Source organism: Nerophis lumbriciformis, linkage group LG10 (genome assembly GCF_033978685.3).
Source record: "Nerophis lumbriciformis linkage group LG10, RoL_Nlum_v2.1, whole genome shotgun sequence".
Taxonomy (NCBI): Eukaryota; Metazoa; Chordata; class Actinopteri; order Syngnathiformes; family Syngnathidae; genus Nerophis; species Nerophis lumbriciformis.
In genome coordinates, this window is record NC_084557.2 from 13,399,152 (window position 1) to 13,413,060 (window position 13,909).

General features: G+C 41.2%; 1 protein-coding gene across 2 annotated transcripts in view; it reads left to right on the plus strand.

Annotated features, from left to right (window-relative positions):
• LOC133612630 (solute carrier family 45 member 3) overlaps window positions 1-13,909 on the plus strand; it is an 81,360-nt gene that overhangs the window by 49,328 nt on the left and 18,123 nt on the right. The window lies entirely within an intron of this gene.

Consider the following 13,909-nt stretch of genomic DNA (forward strand, 5'->3'; position numbering starts at 1 on the left):
CTTTCGCATCTTTGGGCCACTGGTGCAACTTGAATCCGTCCCTGTTCGTGTTGTTACACACCGACGAGGCATGATGTCTCCAAGGTACGGAAAACAGTCGAAAAAACGGAAAATAACAGAGCTGATTTGACTCGGTGTTTGAGAAAATGGCGGATTGCTTCCCGATGTGACGCCACGTTGTGACATCATCGCTCCGAGAGCGAATATTAGAAAGGCGTTTAATTCGCCAAAATTCACCCATTTAGAGTTCGGAAATCGGTTAAAAAAAATATATGGTCTTTTTTCTGCAACATCAAGGTATATATTGACGCTTACATAGGTCTGGTGATAATGTTCCCCTTTAAAAAGATAGCCTCATCAAACTCCATCCAAATACCCCTGGATATTTTCAAGTTGCTTTTAGATGTCTGTGGATTAAGGTTGTCAAGAGTATTTGGATAGCAACATGCAAAAAAATGCATGGATACCTACTGTTTTTTGTGTCAGTAACACTTTTTCCTCGACGAGCGACGTTAATTTTTTGGGTGTCGCCACTGAAGAACGGCTGCTGTCTTAAAAAAAAATGAGCCAGTATTTCCATATATTTACTTACTCGTGAAAGTTTGCTCATAAATTATAATGGAACCGTGGTAGTGTAGCATAACTGTAGATGTGGTGTAACTAGGGATGTAACATTTACTGTATTTTCCGGACTATAAGCCGCACCCACTAAATTTTAGAAGATAAATATATTTTTACAATATATTAGCCGCGCCGCAGATATATATATATATATATATATATATATATATATATACAGTGGGGCAAAAAAGTATTTAGTCAGCCACCGATTGTGCAAGTTCTCCCACTTAAAATGATGACAGAGGTCTGTAATTTTCATCATAGGTACACTTCAACTGTGAGAGACAGAATGTGAAAAAAAATCCAGGAATTCACATTGTAGGAATTTTAAAGAATTTATTTGTAAATTATGGTGGAAAATAAGTATTTGGTCACTTCAAACAAGGAAGATCTCTGGCTCTCACAGACCTGTAATTTCTTCTTTAAGAAGCTCTTCTGTCCTCCACTCGTTACCTGTATTAATGGCACCTATTTGAACTTATCTGTATAAAAGACACCTGTCCACAGCCTCAAACAGTCAGACTCCAAACTCCACTATGGCCAAGACCAAAGAGCTGTTGAAGAACACCAGGAAAATAATTGTAGACCTGCACCAGACTGTGAAGAGTGAATCTACAATAGACAAGCGGCTTGGTGTGAAAAAATCAACTGTGGGAGCAATTATCAGAAAATGGAAGACATACAAGACCACTGATAATCTCCCTCGATCTGGGGCTCCACGCAAGATCTCATCCCGTGGGGTCAAAATGATCATGAGAACGGTGAGCAAAAATCCCAGAACCACACGGGGGGACCTGGTGAATGACCTGCAGAGAGCTGGGACCAAAGTAACAAAGGTTACCATCAGTAACACACTACGCCGACAGGGAATCAAATTCTGCAGTGCCAGACGTGTCCCCCTGCTTAAGCCAGTGCATGTCCAGGCCCGTCTGAAGTTTGCCAGAGAGCACATGGATGATACAGCAGAGGATTGGGAGAATGCCATGTGGTCAGATGAAACCAAAATATAACTTTTTGGTATAAACTCAACTCGTCGTGTTTGGAGGAAGAACAATACTGAGTTGCATCCGAAGAACACCATACCTACTGTGAAGCATGGAGGTGGAAACATAATGCTTTGGGGCTGTTTTTCTGCTAAGGAGACAGGCCGACTGATCCGTGTTAAGGAAAGAATGAAGGGGGCCATGTATCGTGAGATTTTGAGCCAAAACCTCCTTCCATCAGTGAGAGCTTTGAAGATGAAACGTGGCTGGGTCTTCCAGCATGACAATGATCCCAAACACACCGCCCGGGCAACGAAGGAGTGGCTCCGTAAGAAGCATTTGAAAGTCCTGGAGTGGCCTAGCCAGTCTCCAGACCTCAACCCCACAGAAAATCTGTGGAGGGAGTTGAAAGTCCGTGTTGCTCGGCGACAGCCCCAAAACATCACTGCTCTCGAGAAGATCTGCATGGAGGAATGGGCCAAAATACCAGCTACTGTGTGTGCACACCTGGTAAAGACCTATAGTAATCGTTTGACCTCTGTTATTGCCAACAAAGGTTATATTACAAAGTATTGAGTTGAATTTTTGTTATTGACCAAATACTTATTTTCCACCATAATTTACAAATAAATTATTTAAAAATCCTACAATGTGAATTCCTGGATTTTTTTTTTCACATTCTGTCTCTCACAGTTGAAGTGTACCTATGATGACAATTACAGACCTCTGCCATCATTTTAAGTGGGAGAACTTGCACAATTGGTGGCTAACTAAATACTTTTTTGCCCCACTGTATATATATATATATATATATAAATATATATATATATATATATATATATATATATATATATATATATATTGTGAAATGAGTTATTTACACAGAAAGATTTTGTCAATGTTAATTTATTTGTATTTTTTCAGTAAAAGGGCTGATCAAACAAAACAGCTGCAGAAGCTAGCTCTAATAGACTCAGTGCAGAATTGTATCATTTATTAATTTTTATCATGATAGCCATCTAAAAGATTATATGTTGAATCTTATAATACCTCCGCATTGGTGCCTTTCTGTCTGTGTGCGCGTGTGATTAGGGTTTGTTATTGTGCCTTTTTTTTAGTGCATTGCAAATTGACGCTGCTTTTAAAAAGTACTTGAAATGATTTAGACAAAGTTTAGCTGGCTGACTATGGCTAAAACTGTAGTTTTTTCACACTTGTTGGCTAGCTAGCAAGGTGCAAGCTAACACTCCTACTGAGATTGAGGCCGCATCCTCCGTCCAGACGTCCGACATCATGTTTCCGCTTTAAATGTTCACGTATCATAGATGTACTGCCATAAAAACAAGGTCCGATGTGCAAAATGAGCATGGTATTCATGTTTTTACCAAAAATAGGAGGAAATGTTCTCACACTTTACATGTTTTGATTGATTGATTGATTGAAACTTTTATTAGTAGATTGCACAGTACAGTACATATTCCGTACAATTGACCACTACATGGTAACACCCGAATAAGTTTTTCAACTTGTATAAGTCGGGGTCCACGTTAATCAATTCATGGTCATCACTGACTAAGTTTACACTGCAGGCCAGAGTGGCCCAAATCAGATTTTTTTTTTTAGATCTGAGTTTTTCCAGCTCCCTGTTTACACTGCAAGTTAAATGTGATTTTTATCAGACTCCAGTGTATACACGCACAGGCCCCAATGTGGCCCCAATGTTGCCTCGAGGTCACTTGCATGCGCACTTTCATGAAGTGAAAACAAAGGTAATTGACAGGGAGGAAATCAAGACTACTACTACAAAAAAAAAAGTTGCAACACCTAAAGAATTAGTGTTTTTTACGTGAAAATAAATTTAAGTAATGTATGAATGGTTGTATATAGTGTAATATATTTGGGAGGGTTGTAATCTTTTCATGGCTGTTAAGTAGAGGAGACAAGAATATCAGCATGGATCTACGAGAGCTATATTTTTCAACTCACGTGTAAGCAAATGTGTCACAGCTTCAACTCCTGTATTTCAACAATCGTTATTTTTACGGAATCAAAATATATATTCATGTATTACATCATCGTCGGCATCCTTCCGTCTCGGGAGACGATGGGGTAGATCCAAAAAGGGGGGCGGGGGTCTCACTGGGAGGGTCCATCCCACGGACGGAGATGGCCCCTGTCACCTGTTTCCTTCGCCAATCGGATGGGCTTAGAACCGGTATCTGCTGGAGTGACCTCTCCAGTGGATTTACATGGCCTGGGCATGGAACTATGGAGGGCAAGCTGTTGTCCGGACAGCAAGCCCCCCCTCTCCGCATGGCTGGTGGATCCAAGGGAGCGACGAGTGTCGATACAACTTGGCACCAGCGACGCTGCAGGAGTTGCCGGAATGATGCTACAACATCAAACCGCCTTCAGGACTCAGGCTCCTGATTTTCTGTCGGGGTTTACTCCCTTAGCCTTACCCTCAAGTGGGTTGACCGCAAGGCAGCGGTGGTTTTGAGATTGGAGATTTCCTCCTCCTAGATGGGCTGCCTTACCAGGTTTACGAGCCCCATCTGCCCGAATGCGGCAGGTAGCACGGGGGTACATCTTACCCGTGGCGGTATAAGCCCGACCTAACTAATATGTATTACTGAATATGTATTACATATAGCCTATTATTTGCGTACTATTGACAGGTGATGCACTAAAATTTGGTCGTCTTACGTAGAAACCGAAACCGGATGTTGTGATGAAATATTCATTTCCGCTGGCGACTGTGTCTTTCCGGCGCACACGAATGATGTAGCTCACCCGTAGCTGACAAAAAATCACATTCAGGTCGCATTACTTTTAGACTGAAGTCACATTTGAAAAGATCAGATTCCAATCAGATTGAATCTGATGCCAAAAGATCAGATTTGAAGCACTTTGCAGCGTTTGATTTACGTGGACCCCGACTTAAACAAGTTGAAAAACTTATTCGGGTGTTACCATTTAGTGGTCAATTGTACGGAATATGTACTGTGCTGTGCAATCTACTAATAAAAGTTTCAATCAAAGTGTAAACGGGGCCACTGGCAAGGTTTTTGCAAGTGGCGGCACAGACCCGATTCCGCCTGGAAAAACACGAGTGATGATGTTACGACTATTGTTGACAATTCTAGTTGTCTGCAACAAATGTTATTGTCGACAATGTCGAAAGTGCCTCTCGGTTACCTGGAAACCCGGAAGTGCCTCTAGGTTACGTGATTGTAACCCAGCAATATAGCAAGTGTAAAACCCATCGGGAGCTTGTAAAATAACACTACACCATGGGATCTAATTAATTTAAGTGCATTCCAGTTATTAACACAGCATAAAATCCATTATTGTTAATCAATCAAAATACCCAGGCAACAATGACAGTTGATGACATTAACACTTGACTTTATTACTTCCCACCTAAGTAACATTTTGTTTATATTTAACTTTGTTTATATTTATTATTTTGTGCCGTTATTATATTTGATTACGGTTATTTCCAACAACAGGGTGTGCACTGCAGTCGATACAGTCAATGCGCTAATAACAAGTGCCAGTGTAAAATGGCTGAAAGAAATTCGGTGAAAGCAGTACGAGTCTAGTCAACTTACTTTAAAATGGGTGAACGACGTAGAAGCTACGACAAGCGACCAAGGACGATGTAAGCAAACTTATATTACAGCTGCATGACCTCAGGTTACTGTATGTTTTTTTTATTGGTTGTTTCTTCCGTTCAGTAACAAAAGCTTTAAACCAGGGGTGTCAAACTCAAATACAGAGTGGGCCAAAATTTAAAACTGAACAAAGCCACGGGCCAAGGTTGAACAAATTAACCTTTTAATAGGGACCCAAACAAGTTTTGCATTAAATATTGAACAAGCAAGGCTTATATAACTTTATAGTGACATGCAAAATAGAGTTTCAAATAATAATAATAAAAATTAAAAAATATCAATGGCATATCAAATACAATTTAAATAAAAATTGAATGCCTCTTTTCTATTTGCAGCCTTCTGAGGTAAATATCAACATTAACTTTTTCCACAGGCTAATAAATTTGAAAATACCGGTAAAATAATGAGTCAGGACTTTAAACTGCTCAGTTTGCAACACACTGATCTAATCTGATGTGCGCAAGCCAGATACCTGCCATCTTTTCTTGGATGCTTGTTCATTAATGTCGGGGCTTAGGCTTTGAGCTGAAGCAACCTTCATTATTGAACGAAGGTGTTCATCAGTCATTATATCTCGTATTCCACAGTCTTGGGGGCGTGCCTTACAGGCACTGCTTTTAACGTCCTCTACGAGCTGAGGTCACGTCCGCTTTCCATCCCTTCTAACAACGTGCCCGCTTAGTCACAAGATATAAGCAGCTTCTGTACGCACACATGTAAATGCAACGCATACTTCATCAACAACGATACAGTTTACACTGAGAGTGGCCGTTTAAGCAACTTTAACATTGTTAGAAATATACGCCACACTGTGAATTCACACCAATCAAGAATGACAAACACATTTTGGGAGAACATCCGCACAGTAACACAACATAAACACAACAGAACAAATACCCAGAACCCTTTGCAGTACTAACTCTTCAGGTGTTGTGCCGGATAATGCACCCCCGTCGTAAAATGCACCCCCTGACGGGAGTGTTATATCAACTAAAGCCCACACTTAAAGTTTCCATGTGCAAGATTGAATCTATTTGAAAACGTTATTTAATAAGAAGCCAAAAGTGCAAAAACAATAATGTTCGTGTTGGAGGAATTGTGAATGAATGAAATATGAAATCTGTGCTGCAGTCTGCAGGTGTACCTAATGCACGTGGAAACTTAAAGTGTGGGCTTTAGTTTATATAACACTCCCGTCAGGGGGTGCATTCTACACCGGGGGTGCATTTTCCGGCACAACACCTGGACGCTACAATATACACCCCCTCACAATTGTATATTCACCCACATGCTACCATTCATGTGCGTTTTGTTGTAGTGGTCGTGTGGAAACTACAGTATGTCTGCGTATTTAAAGTTCCAGGCTCCTCATGCTGTCCGGTTTAGAGCAATTTTAATTAGTTAAAAACTCATTGATTACCGTCATTTTCAGGCTATAGACAGACTTTGGTAAATGGTAAATGGGTTATACTTGTATAGCGTTTTTCTACCTTCAAGGTACTCAAAGCGCTTTGACACTATTTGCACATTCACCCATTCACACACTGATGGCGGGAGCTGCCATGCAAGGCCCTAACCACGACCCATCAGGAGCAAGGGTGAAGTGTCTTGCTCAAGGACACAACGGACGTGACGAGGTTGGTAGAAGGTGGGGATTGAACCAGGAACCCTCAGGTTGCTTGCACGGCCACTCTCCCAACTGCGCCTCGCCGTCCCCCCGTCACTTTCTGCACAGTCAGTTGCTACAGAGCTCCAAACTTCAGGTGACCTTCCAATTAGCCCACGTACAGTACGCAAAGAGCTTCATGGAATTGGTTTCCATGGCCGAACAGTTGCATCTAAGCCATACATCACCAAGTCCAATGCAAAGCGTGGGATGCAGCGGTGTAAAGCACGTCGCCACTGGACTCTAGAGCAGTGAAGACGCCTTCTCTGGAGTGATGAATTACGCTTTTCCATCTGGCAATCTCATGGACCAGTCTGGGTTTGGAGATTGTCAGGAGAACGCTACTTTTCGGACTGTATCGTGCCGAGTGTGAAATTTGGTGGAGGAGGAATTATGGTGTGGGGTTGCTTTTCAGGAGTTGGGCTTGGCCCTTTAGTTCCAGTGAAAGGAACGTTGAATGTTCCAGGATACCAAAACATGGGATGGCATATGTGAGTAAAGGCAGGTGGCCAAAAGTAGTGTATATTTACCAAACATGTAGGGGAGGCAGATGTATTTATATTCTAACAAAATAAACACTGTTTTAAAGTAAGACCCTGCGGAGGCACTATCAGCCAAAACAGAACAGCTTTGGTGCATTCAATGAGCTGTATTGATGGATGGAACAGTTCTGTATTTTTACCTTTGGACCATGGAAGACTCTGCACTTTAGTAGCTTGCTGCACTATAAGTAATATGAATCCGTTATCCGGGGCGCTGCAAATAGATCTGGCACTACCTGTTTTGGTGTCGGTATGCATCATAACTGCTGTGATTTCCCACGTGGTGCACCAGAAGTAATGTTTCTTGCGTCATGCATTTACTAAGTTATCAAATACATGGACTTAAAGGAGTCACGGTCAAATTATGATTTTTTTTTTTTTTTACATTTAAAACACTTCCTTGTGGTGCTTCTTTAATTACAATGTTGCATACATTTTGTTTTTCTTGAAGCCTCTTTCAAAATACGCCGTTTTTTGGGTTTTATTTACTTTCCGAAGCCTTCCTCCAGGCCAAGACTCCTTCGACTGCGTCTCCACCATGTCATCCATGTTGCAGTTTTTAGTGCTTCCATATGGAGTCTGACAGATATAAGTTAGAACTATACGCTACTTTGTATTAGAAATGGCAACAGCGAAGGATGCATGTGCATGTACGAGCCAGTCTGCCCCTCAACAAGATAGAGAATAGGAAGAAGCTTATTGACTACAATTGGATAAAAATGGCGGACTCAAGCAAAGCTCTTTGAATAAACTTTCTACCGTATATGGAGATATCCGCTGATGTAATTAAGGCAAAATAAGTCACTAAAGTCTCAAAATTCCAAACCGCACTTTTGAAGCAAGTTTGGAAGAAGGCAACATGTTTTAAAAATATCTCCGCCATGCCTCCAAGGTTCTATTTCTTTACAGGACCCCATTAGAAGGCGAAGTATTCGTCCCAGGAGCAGAAATGCAGACATGCAGTTTACCAGCTCAGTGGCCTTGTGGTTAGAGTGTCTGTCCTGAGACTGGAAGGTTGTGAGTTTAAACCCCGGCTGAGTCATACCAAAGACTATAAAAATGGGACCCATTACCTCCCTGCCTGACACTCAGCATCAAGGGTTGGAATTGGGGTTAAATCACCAAAAATTACTCCCGGGCGCGGCCACTGCTGCTGCTCACTCCTCCCCTCACCTTCCAGGGGGTGAACATGGGTATGGGTCAAATGCAGAGGGTAATTTTACCACACCTAGTGTGTGTGACTATCAGTGGTACTTTAACTTAAATGAGCTTGGAGACACTGTTTGGTTGTTTGGTGACCGTTTGCTTTTCCAATGAAATATGTAAATTGCAAAGTGCGGTCCGGGTGCCATTTTTTTGAGTAAAACAGACAATAGAATGGAAAAACATAGCATTGTGGCATGTAATGAGAAAAAGCTCAAATATAATATTAATTATAATAACAGCACAAATAGCTGTTTTTAAATATTCCCCTAACGTTATTAGTCTTTAAAAAAATGACATGCACATGCAATGACGTCATCTTGGCGGGGGTTGGTTTGGTGGCAGCAGGGGTGTATATTGTAGCGTCTCGAAAGAGTTAGTGCTGCAAGGGGTTCTGGGTATTTGTTCTGTTGTGTTTATGTTGTTTTACGGTGCAGATGTTCTCCCGAAATGTGTTTGTCATTCTTGCTTGGTGTGGGTTCACAGTCTGACGCATGTTTGTAACAGTGTTAAACTTGTTTATACGGCCACCCTCAGTGTGAACTGTATGGCTGTTGATCAAGTATGCTTGCATTCACTTATGTGTGTGTAAAAGCCGCATATATTATGTGACTGTGCCGGCACGCTGTTTGTATGGAGGAAAAGCGGACGTGACAACAGGTTGTAGAGGACGCTAAAGGCAGTGGCTTTAAGGCACGCCCCCAATATTGTTGTCCGGGTGGAAATCGGGAGAAATTCGGGTGAATGGTTGCCCTGGGAGATTTTCGGGAGGGGCACTGAAATTTGGGAGTCTCCCGGGAAAATCGTGAGGGTTGGCAAGTATGCTCTGAACCCCCAACCCACTATCTGACCCCTCACCCTGTCAGCTAAGGAAAACTGTTGGCTGTTGGACGAATGTAATTGAGGACCCCTTTCTCAGCTTATGTTAAAGGGGAACATTATCACCAGACCTATGTAAGCGTCAATATATACCTTGATGTTGCAGAAAAAAGACCATATATTTTTTTTTTACCGATTTCCGAACTCTAAATGGGTGAATTTTGGCGAATTAAATATTCGCTCTCGGAGCGATGACGTCGCAACGGGAAGCAATCCGCCATTTTCTCAAACACCGAGTCAAATCAGCTCTGTTATTTTCCGTTTTTTCGACTGTTTTCCGTACCTTGGAGACATCATGCCTCGTCGGTGTGTTGTCGGAGGGTGTAACAACACGAACAGGGACGGATTCAAGTTGCACCAGTGGCCCAAAGATGCGAAAGTGGCAAGAAATTGGACGTTTGTTCCGCACACTTTACCGACGAAAGCTATGCTACGACAGAGATGGCAAGAATGTGTGGATATCCTGCGACACTCAAAGCAGATGCATTTCCAACGATAAAGTCAAAGAAATCTGCCGCCAGACCACCATTGAATCTGCCGGAGTGTGTGAGCAATTCAGGGACAAAGGACCTCGGTAGCACGGCAAGCAATGGCGGCAGTTTGTTCCCGCAGACGAGCGAGCTAAACCCCCTGGATGTCTTGGCTCACACCGTCCCAAGATGATCAAGAGAAGAATATCGACCCTAGCTTCCCTGGCCTGCTGACATGAGGGTATGTCTGCAGAATATATTAATTGATGAAAATTGGGCTGTCTGCACTCTCAAAGTGCATTTTGTTGCCAAATGTATTTCATATACTGTAAACCTAGTTCATAGTTGTTAGTTTCCTTTAATGCCAAACATCCATCCATCCATTTTCTACCGCTTATTCCCTTCGGGGTCACGGGGGGCGCTGGAGCCTATCTCAGCTACAATCGGGCGGAAGGCAGGGTACACCCTGGACAAGTCGCCACCTTATCGCAGGGCCAACACAGATAGACAAACACTTACTAATCGTTGGTTAGAAGGCGATCGCCGAATTCGTCCTCGCTTTCTCCCGTGTCGCTGGCTGTCGTGTCGTTTTCGTCGGTTTCGCTTGCATACGGTTCAAACCGATATGGCTCAATAGCTTCAGTTTCTTCTTCAATTTCGTTTTTGCTACCTGCCTCCACACAACAACCATCCGTTTCAATACATTCGTAATCTGTTGAATCGCTTAAGCCGCTGAAATCTGAGTCTGAATCCGAGCTAATGTCGCTATAGCTTGCTGTTCTTTCCGCCATGTTTGTTTGTGTTGGCTTCACTATGTGGCGTCACAGGAAAATGGATGAGTGGTTAAAATCAGGCACTTTGAAGCTTTTTTAGGGATATTGCGTGATGGGTAAAATTTTGAAAAAAACTTCTAAAAATATAAGCCACTGGGAACTGATTTTTAATGGTTTTAACCATTCTGAAATTGTGATAATGTTCCCCTTTAAAAATGTAGGCAGCACAAATTACAAGATGTTATCTGCCTACTTTTTGTGGGAATTTAGAATAGGTTTGAGGTGAAATACAACTGCAAGTGAAACCTACTGTGTCAGCCTTTTTGCTTGGCGGAGGAACTAAATCCGTGTTAGTTCGTGGAGAAAATGATGGCCATTGTTCAGGCACTTTGCACTCTTGCTGCCTTTTAATTAGTGCCTGAGTTTACTACCTCCACAAAACTATTGCTGATTTAGTCATTAATTTGTACAACAACCTCCGTCAAGTCAGCAACAGAAACACATTTACTACTTGCCAACATCACATCTGTGTGTTTGGAATTTACACCGCCTGTTTTATTGTGCCATCAAATTTATGAAATCATGCTTTGAGTTACGGCGCTGCACACAACACCAAGTTAATTATTCTCAAAGAAGGCAATGTCAGTGCACTGATGACTTTGGCAGTAAACAACAGCTCCTTATTCTGTAAACAAGTCAAAGAGACGACGTCTGCTGTAACTTGCAAGAGTGTGCGTGCGTGTGAACTAAGGAAAGCAGACCTCTGGCCAGCGAGAGAGGAATGATGAGAGCGACTGGCAGAAGTTAAGCACGGGCATGAATGTGAGCATACTCGCGCCAATGTCATTTGTCCCTCGAAATCCCAATCATGTTTCCTAACGACAATACTTCATGACACACACACCGCAGGCATTTGTACAACAACACACAACTCTACTTAATGACTTAATATGATTAACACACATTAAAGAAACAGTCTTAGGGTAACTAGATTGATTGCAAGTGGACTGTTAAGGTTTTTCTATCCTTGGGATTTCACCAAGTGCTTTTGCATTGTGTTATGGCTGTGCTCCATAAACCAGGGATCCTAGACGTCCGCTATTAAGTGGAATTCCGCTGTTGTTTTAGCCAAAGTGCTATTTTTATAGATTTCCGTATAAAACCGCTCACTTGGCAGCTTTCCGGTGCACCGTGCTTAGCTGGCTGCTTAGACCTAACCACGCTAGCAGGCCGAGGACAGCCTGCGATGATAGCCTGCACTAACTGACTTGTACGCACTTTCTGGTGCTCCGTGGCTAGCTGGCTGCTTAGAGCAGACCTGAGCAAATGTGTGGCCCTGTAAGCTTTTCAACCCGGCCCACTGGACGTCACCAAACTATTTTTTAAGCCTTTACCATCAAAACTGGAGCCACCAATACGATAGGCGGGGTTTAATTACAGCAGCCCGCCTGAGAGCACTTTTGTACAACATAGTTCTGTTCTGCAGAAAAAGTGATATTATATGAATTATTATTATATGGATCTTTAGGTATTTTTTCGTACTTTGCGTTAATGCTTTGCCGTGTTTGTTGCATATTTGTGGCATTTTGTGTTTTGGAAAAAGATCAATCTCGAGACGGTCGTCTGGGAAGTAAAGAGGAGAGAAGTTCTATTGTTAGTTCATAGTTGATATTGCAAATCCCATATTTATTTTCATGTACGTTTTTTTATTTAGCGAAAAGGCTGTAGAATTCCATTCAGTTTTTTGAGGTAGTCTGTCATAATAAATGTAGCATTCTATCAGTTATATTATGTGTTTCTATTGTGTTGAGCTTTTAACCTTTTCTACGGTATTTTAGGAATTTCTTGAACTACCGCCGAGCAACCTACACATGTTTAGTGTTCCTTAAAAAAGGGAATCAAGCATGCACACTGTACTGTGTATGCACTTTTACAGCTATTGTGCCAAAAAACATTAAACAGAGACAAACTCAGTGTCCTGATAAAAAAATATATATATACATAAGTTAGTTTACAGCCTTCCAAATGCTTTTTTTTTGACATAATTAGAGCTCTCTAAACAGAAAATAACATGTCTGCTTTACACTGGTTTCACCCAATGTAGTAGTCTATAGCAGTGGTTCTCAACCTTTTTTCAGTGATGTACCCCCTGTGAAAATGATTTTAATTCAAGTACCCCCTAATCAGAGCAAAGCATTTTTGGTTGAAAAAAAGAGATAAAGAAGTAAAATACAGCACTGTCATCAGTTTCTGATTCATTAAATTGTATAACAGTGCAAAATATTGCTCATTTGTAGTGGTCTTTCTGGAACTATTTGGAAAAAAAGATATACAAATAATTAAAAACTTGTTGAAAAATAAACAAGCGATTCAATTATAAATAAAGATTTCTACACATAGAAGTAATCATCAACTTAAAGTGCCCTCTTTGGGGATTGTAATAGAGATCCATCTGGATTCATGAACTTAATTCTAAACATTTCTTCACAAAAAAAGAAATCTTTAACATCAATATTTATGGAACATGTCCACAAAAAATCTCGCTGAATATTGCATTGTTGCATTGTAATGAATGGAATAGCCTACTTGATTTGATGTTCAGTTTATGAACTTACATTCATATTTTGTTGAAGTATTATTCAATAAATATATTTATAAAGGATTTTTTGAATTGTTGCTGTTTTTAGAATATTTAAAAAAAATCTCACGTACCCCTTGGCATACCTTCAAGTACCCCCAGGGGTACGCGTACCCCCATTTGAGAACCACTGGTCTATAGTCATTGCTATGGCTGTCACGTGACCTGCAGATAATTCCATCAAAACCAAATAATGTATTAGATAACAGAAATGTTACATCTTAAACACAGAAAAGTGAACTACAAGCTATAAAACATTTTGTTGTCATGTTCCTCTCAAAGAGGCTGTACTACAATTTAGTAATGTCATTCTACAATCATTGTTATGGAGTATGAGTGTTACTTGTATAAAAAATATGAGATGCTAAAAGCCTTTTTATTTTAAAGCTAGTGTATGTTCTCAAATTGTCATTTGTTTGTAGGGCTGCAACGATTAACTGGGAAAAAAAACGACTAT